Source organism: Chelonoidis abingdonii, chromosome 1 (genome assembly GCF_003597395.2).
Source record: "Chelonoidis abingdonii isolate Lonesome George chromosome 1, CheloAbing_2.0, whole genome shotgun sequence".
Taxonomy (NCBI): Eukaryota; Metazoa; Chordata; order Testudines; family Testudinidae; genus Chelonoidis; species Chelonoidis abingdonii.
In genome coordinates, this window is record NC_133769.1 from 371,791,427 (window position 1) to 371,799,352 (window position 7,926).

At 45.4% G+C, this 7,926-nt stretch overlaps 1 pseudogene; it reads left to right on the plus strand.

Moving 5' to 3' along the window:
• The first annotated feature begins 1,563 nt into the window (after positions 1 to 1,563).
• LOC142047201 (olfactory receptor 52E4-like) lies at positions 1,564 to 2,512 on the plus strand (annotated as a pseudogene).
• The last annotated feature ends 5,414 nt before the right edge of the window (positions 2,513 to 7,926 follow it).

Consider the following 7,926-nt stretch of genomic DNA (forward strand, 5'->3'; position numbering starts at 1 on the left):
CCCGCCCCCAACTCAGGGCTCAGCCTCTCTCCCAGCACATGGCCCCTAGCAGCCTTCACACACACTCACTCACACACAAACTACACAATACAATCCACAAACTACAAAAACCTGCTCCTCCAACAGAACTACCACTGAAACTCCCCTGTTAGCAGCTCTGTTTGCTGGCTACTGTGCCGCTGCAGCTGTCTGATCTGGATCTGGATCCATTCCAGCTGCTCTACATCCTTCCTGTAATTGGAGACCCAAACTGGACACAATATTCCAGCTGAGGTCTAACCAGCACCAAGAAAAGTGCTACTATCCCCTCCCATGACTGGCATGCTCTGCCTTTGCTAATGCAAATGAAAATTGCATTGGCTCTTCTTTGCAATAGCAAAAAAAAAAAAAATCACGCCCCTGAGCGATATAGCTATATCAACCTGACCCTGGTATATACAGCATGAGGTCAACTGAAGAATTCTGCATCGAACTAGCTACCTCCTCTCAGAGAGGTGGATTAACTACACTGACAGGAGTACCCCCACCAAAATACCCACAGGGTTCTTGGTGGAGGAAATCGGGTAACCCTTGAGGATAGCATCCAACTCCTTATAAAAATGGCAGGTCTGGGACAAAGCACTGGAGATACTCTTTCCTCCCTGGCTTTCTGGTACACATGCCTCAGCTCCTTCTACTTTCCTGTTTACTGCAGTGTATCCTGATCGTAGCTCTTTTCCCACAAGCTGTGCAAAATCTGCCCTTAGATATTGACATTCCTATGGCTGGAGCGCAGCTGAGACTGCACAGCCTCCTCCCCAAATAGCGAGCGGATCCAGAAGCTCAGCAGTGTCCCAAGCATTGAGCCAACACGCCCACCTGGGAAGGTGTGATGTGAGCATTCCCCACCGAGCAAACAGGAAGAGGAATTTCTAACTTCCTGGACCTTTAAAGGGGGACAGTCAAATGGCGTTCATCTCAGTGCAGGGGAGAGGAGCTGAAACTGTTCACCAGAGCAGTCAGGATGGGCAATGTGGGATACCTACTGGAGGCCAATTTTAGTGATAGAAACAAGTGCAAGTGTCTACAGTAGCACTTCGATGAGCAAATTTTTGCGTAAAAGGCCTTAAATCTCTTGTTAAGGTGATTTTATTATGTCACTGAAACTGAAGAGTTCCATCATTGAAAGTGGCTTTGCTGTGTGTGTACACCTCCACTGTTTCTTCCTCAAAAGATGCTTTTTTTGTGAAAAAACTTGGCAGTGTAAACAAGGCCTAAGGAATAACGATGGATAATCAGTGTCCACACTTGTTTTGCTGCTGGTGCCCTGTAAAGTTTCCTACACCACAATGTGTGGGAATTGTTCAGACAGGGAATACCATAAAATATGGAATTGAGATTAGGAAACTCATTTGAGCAACCAATCTGCATCACCCATGAGAACAGCCTCCAGTAGCGCATGCAGCATCTCATATTAACATTGTCTCTCCATCCAGGTAATTGCACTGTGACCATCAGCCTGAGCATATACAGGAGGTCAGGAAAAAGTATGGTACAAACAGGAGACACATATTCCCTTACTCCATGTCAGATTCCAATACAACTGACTTCACCAACCCCTTCACCTTCATCCTGCTGGGCATTCCTGGCCTGGAGGCGGCCCACATCTGGATCTCCATCCTCTTTTGCACCATGTACCCCATAGCCATCTTGGGGAACTTCACCATCCTGTTCATCGTGATAACAGAGCCGAGCCTCCATGGCCCCATGTACAATTTCGTCTTCATGCTGGCCACCCACGACCTGGTCCTATGTACGTCCACTCTGCCCAAAATGCTGAGCATCTTCTGGTTTAATTTCAGGGAGACCAATTTCAGTGTCTGTCTCACCCAGATGTACTTCATTCACTGCTTCGCAGTGATAGAGTCTGGGATCTTTGTGGCCATGGCTTTGGATCGCTTTGTGGCCATCTGTGATCACCTGAAACATTCTACCATCCTGACAAATCCTGCGGTGGCTAGGATTGGACTGGCTGTGGTTCTGCGCAATGTAATGGTTGTACTGCCCTATCCTTTCTTGGTAAGACAATGGCCATATTGCAGAACCAACATCATCCCCCAGCCGTACTGTGCACATATAGCCATGGTGAAGCTTGCCTGTGCCGACACCCACGTCAGTAGTTACTATGGCCTCTTCATGATATTCATTGTGATGGGTCTTGATGGGATTTTTATCACTGTGTCCTATGCTCTGATCCTCAGGGTCATCTTCAACTTCCCCACAAAGGATGCCCGGCTCAAGACTTTTGAAACCTGCGGCTCCCACTTTTTTTGTCATTTTAGCCTTTTACATCTCAAGTCTTTTCATCTTTCTCCTGTACAGATTTGCCCAGAATGTACCCCTGCATTTTCACATTCTCATTGCCAATGTGTAGCTCTTGCTGCCTGCCATGCTAAACTCTATCATCTACAGGGTGAGGACCAAAAAAACCCAGGGCAGGCTGTTCCAGCTCTTTACTCATAAAGGGGCCTAACGTTTTCTTCATGTGCTCTGATTCTCAGATTGAGCTCCATGCAGAGCTGACGAGTGACATGGTGCTGGGCCCCCTTCCATGAACTACTGACTGGACAGTCAAAGTGACATGAACTCCTTTCCTGGCCTTACTCTGTTGTGTCAGTGTGACAGACTGAGGAATTGGTCTGTGTACTATTCATAGGATGGCCACCTTTCTAATTTTTGTTAACTGAACCTCTGAGGCCCATGCCCTGCCCTGTCTATTTGCCAAGGTCCTGCCCCCTGCCCCACCTTTTTCCATAAGGCTGCTTCCACTGTTCTGTATCCCACAAGGTCCCACTCCCTTCTTCCCCTCTTCCTCCAATGCCCTGCCTCAGCTCAACCTTTTCCCTCAAAACCGCATCCTGTTGCTCACTCCCCTTCTCTCCAACCTCATCCACTTGCTGGATCAGCTTCACCTTCCTACCCTACCCACCGTCAATCTGGGCTCCCTCTGCTGTGGGCTTGGGACGGGATCTGGTGAAGCCTGGCAAGCAACCTGCAGTGAGTGCAGTGAGGATGCAGCCCTGGAGCAGACATTCCAGTCTGAAGCAGAGAGGAAATCCAGTAAACCGTGTAAAATCAACTGAGAGTTGGGAGCAGGGATGCGAGGCAGTCAGCAGAGATTGTGCATCCAACAGATTGTGGGCCACAAAAGCTCAGCTGCAAAGTCCTGAGGAAAGAGATCATTGTGTGGCTTATTTCCTTAGCTTTCAACAATGGTCTCAAGTTGCAGTAGGGGAGGTCTAGGTTGGATATTAGGAAACACTATTTCACTAGGAGGATGGTGAAGCATTGGAATGGGTTACCTAGGGAGGTGGTGGAATCTCCCTCCTTAGGAGTTCTTCATGCCCTTTTTGAATGTTTCATGCATAACATTTCAGCTGACTTCTCAAATGAAGCTAGGAGAGAACATGTCTTGCCAAAGTTGAAAAATTCTTATAATTATTCTAGTGAGAAGCCCTTCTAGCTCCATGCTTTCCAGCAGATAAAAGTCAGGTAAGTGTCCATGCATTATCAGCCAGAACCCTGAAATGTAAGACGAGGAGTTGACAGTCTCTGCTCATTCACACACAGTTGGTTCCTGAGGTCTTTACTCAGTTCTTACTCCAAGGGGAGTTTTGCCTTACTGGGTCCAGAGAAAACTTTGGGCCATGGCTTCCGAATATGGCTTTCTGTTGTTCATCTACGAACAAATTTCATCCTGAAAGATCCACTGTACCACTAAAATGCAGCCATCTTGGGATCAGAGGTCAACAGGGATTCAAAGAAAAGAGAGAGAGTTTGGCCAATGATAATGAAGCAAACTCATCACCAGTGGCAAGGGCCCTGTGATGCTGGGTGCCTGTGTCTGGGTTACGTGGGCACCCCGACACAGCAGCCAAAAACCAGACTGTCCAGGTAAAACCATGATGGATGGAAACACCTTTAAGTCTTGTATGATGCTTTGAACCATTGTTAACCTTATGTCTTTGGGCTTTTTCAGTACTGTCCACTCAGGTGCCTTGTGCTCAGGGGCAGGAGGCTCAGACGGAGGCATCTGTCTATAAATAGGATGGTCATTTATGACTCTCAGCACCTAATCAGATCTCACCGGTACTGAACAAAGGAGTAACTGCATTCTACATAAAAGACAGTTTTCTCCAGGTTCTCTGAAGAGGGGTGGGCATGGAAGGAATGGAACCTCCCCAGGAAAGGGAACAGAAAGAAGAGGGGTTGGTCCAGCCCGTTTTAAAACATAGAGACTGGATGAGCCAGAAGAAGCTAGGGTGGGAGAGAGGCACACAGGAGGCACAAGGGACTCTTTAGTTGCAGGGCTGTGGCTGCAGCAGCAAACCACACCCCAGCTGGAGGAGAATCCATGAGTTACAGGAGGTGACCCCTGGACACCCCAGAGGCCTCTGACCAAATCCCAGAGTTCACTCCAGGGTGGTGTGGACAAAGTAATGCACATTGGAAAACATCTTTCCAAATATGCATAGAAAATTATGGTGTCTAAATGAATTTTTACCACTCAGGAAAACGTTCTTGGAGTCATTGCGGATAGTTCTCTGAAAACATCCACACAATTGGCAGCAACAATCAAAAAAGGGAACAGAATGTTGAGAATCATTAAGAAGGGGATAGATAATAAGTTGGAAAATATCATAAAATCATGATTGGTGTGGAGAAAGTCTATACAGAAGTGTAATTTACGCCTTCCCATAACACAAGAACTAGGGGTCACTAAACGAAATGGATGGGCAATAGATTTAAAACAAATAAAAGGGAGCATTTCTACACACAATGTGCACTCAACCTGTGGAACTTGCCAGAGGATGTTGGGAAGGTCACGACTATAAGAGGGGGAAAAGAGAACAAGATAAAATCATAGAGGATAGGCCCATCAGTGGCTTTTAATGAGGATGGGCAGCGATGCTGTCCCTGGCCTCTGTTTGCCAGAAGCTAGGAATGGTTGACAGGGTATGGATTCTCTCTGGAGCACTTGGCATTGGTCACTGTCAAAAGACAGGATACTGGTCTAGATTGACCTATGATCTGGCCCAGTATGGCCATTCTTGTGATCTAATGTTCACTGAGGCAGGGAATGGAGGGCAGGTATTGTACTGTGTGTATTCGGTATCTCTTGTGCTGTCTAAAGTAAAGGAAAGATTTGAGAAACCCCGTTTGCAAGGCCTGGGTCTGTTTGCTTTAACGATCCTGTGCCCTGAAGGAGAGAAACTGAAAGCAGAGTGCACCCAAGGGGGAGCTCTAGCAAGGGTGTGCTGAACCAATTGGAGTGTCTGGGGGAGCTGAATCACTTTAGGGAGAACAAATTGTGAACCACTTCACAAAGGTTTGGGATCACCCAGCCCTACTCCCTTTCCACTCACAGTGCTCTAGTGTCCATGGAGCAGCTCCAGGTTTGCTGTCACAGCCCTGCTCAAGCTCCTGTGGCTCGATGCCCGCCAGAAAGGTGTGTTTGGGTCCCACGTACTGGACCCATGTGCTTTTGAGTCAGAGCAGCGTTCAGTGGGATTCTAGGCACACTCTTGGGGTACAGATTCCATTCTAGCACCTCCCTCTGGGTGTGAGGAGCTGCACAGCAAGCACCAAAACCCTGAAGCTATTTTCCTTTGCTCTGTACCTTGGCAGGCTTTTCTCCTGCAGTACAGAGTAGACTGTAGTCTCTTTCAGGACATGGAAGTAAATCTTATATAAAAATAGAAAATTAGATTCAGAAAGTTCTAGTTCTAGAGCTATATTGCTCTGACACTCTGTACCCCCAAAGGAAAACCCTGGCACCCCACATTCACTGTTATGTAGATACAACAAATCTTATACAAAATATGTCATGTGAGGTATCTATGGAAAAGCCGTGGTTTGCTGAATATGATTATCCTATTTGTGTGTCTATATCATTTTTGCCTCTGAAATAACAAATACTGTATTATCTATCTGTATTTCAGATGCATTCCCTCCTGTGGTGACTCCCACAAAGTAGTTAACATCCAGTTTAGCCAGCACATTAAGAATGGATATTCAAATTCATTGCTCATCAGTTAAGACAATGGGCCATGGTAGAAGCTTGTCCCCCTCTGTATCCAAAACATGGGTAATGGCCCCTGTTGTAACTCACTGAAGTATGCAAGGGTATGTGATCTGCTCATGTGACACTGGATCTCATCTTATGCCTCTTCTTTCCCACTAACTATACTGGTATCTCTGTTTGGGACAATAAAGTTCCCTCCACATGGCAGAAGCTGTAAAAGAGGGAAGTGTTATCACTACTTGGTCTCATTACCCCCACAACTCAACACTTTAAAACACAGCTAGAAAAAAAAAGACTTTTCCTGGTGATGTGGTCACAGGTTGTAAAGGAGAAATGCAGGAACCTGTCCAAAAGTCCACAAATAAGAACAATTGTGTCCTGCATACAAGGAGGCAGGTGATATTGTTGAATATTTCGTTATCATTGAGAGGCTGTATATGAGTCATATGATTCCTGATAACCAGAAGATGCCCACTTTAGTTGAAAACTTAACTGGCAAAGCTCTGGATATATTAAATTTAATAACAATTGAGAATCTTTTAGATTATTTTAAATTCAAAGAAATGATTTAGAAATAATTTCAAATTACCCCTGAAACATATAGCGTGAAATTTACAAATTCTAAGAGCAGTGCTGGTACAAGTAATGTGGAATATGTACAGACACCACCACATCCTCTTCTTGCAATTTAGGGCTTTGACTGTTAGGGGGCAAGGTGGGAGGTGGGTGTTACCAGACTTTATCTGCTGAAAAGCATGGCGGTGCTAGGGCTCTTCACTCGCATAAATATGACAATTGTTCAATATGGGCGAGACATCTTCTCCCCTAACTTCATTCTAGAAGTTGGCTGAACTGTTATGCCTGAAAGTTACAAAATTAAATTCAGCCGTTAAGTAGACACCTGTCATAAACAGATAGTAGGAGTTAATGAAACAGAAGTACTTCATAACTCTTTTGACTGTAAAGGTTTAACAAGTTCAGTAAGCCTGGCTGTCGCCTGACTGGAGGACCAATCAGGGGACAGGATACTTTCAAATCTTGAGAGAGGGAAGTTTCTGTGTGTGCTGTTAGTTTTTGGTTGTTTTTCACTCTGGGGGCTCAGAGGGACCAGACGTGCAACCAGGTTTCTCTCCAATCTCTGCAATTCAGGCTCTTATAAGTTCAGAATAGTCAGTACTAGATAGATAAAGCGAGTTAGGCTTATGTTTGTTTTCTTTATTGCAAATGTGCATTTGGCTGGAAGGAGTTTAATTGTGCATTTGGCTGAAAGGAGTTCAAATTTGTATTTTTGCTGAAAGGATTTTAATTTGCATTTGAATACTTAGGCTGTGTCATAAATAGATAGCTAAGGGTTAATGTTTCTTTCAGGAAACCAGATTGTTCAAAGCAGGGGAGGGAACCTCTGGAGGTTTTTGGTTCCCTTTTCAGGTAAAAGAAACATTAACCCTTAGCTATCTATTTATGACAGGCTGGGAGGATACTCCCAGTGCCTATAGCTAAAAAACCCTGTACCTAATCCATTTTAAATTTACAAAAATAATTTTGACTGTTTTTCTCTCTTCAATTAAAAGCTTTTCTTGTTTGAGAACCTGATTGTTTTTTTTTATTCTGGTGTGAGACCCCAGGGGACAGGGTCTGGATTCTCCAGGGAATTGGTGGGGAGAAAGGAGGGAAGGGGGAGAGAAAGGCTAATTTCTCTCGGTGTCAGGATTACTTTCTCTCTCAGGAAGTCTGGGAGGGGGAAAGAGAAGGAGGGAGGAAGGTGAATTGTCCTCTCTGTTTTGTGTTTCAAGGAGTTTGAATCACAGTGATCTTCCAGGGTAACCCAGGGAGGGGAAGCCTGGGGGCTACAGTGACCGCAT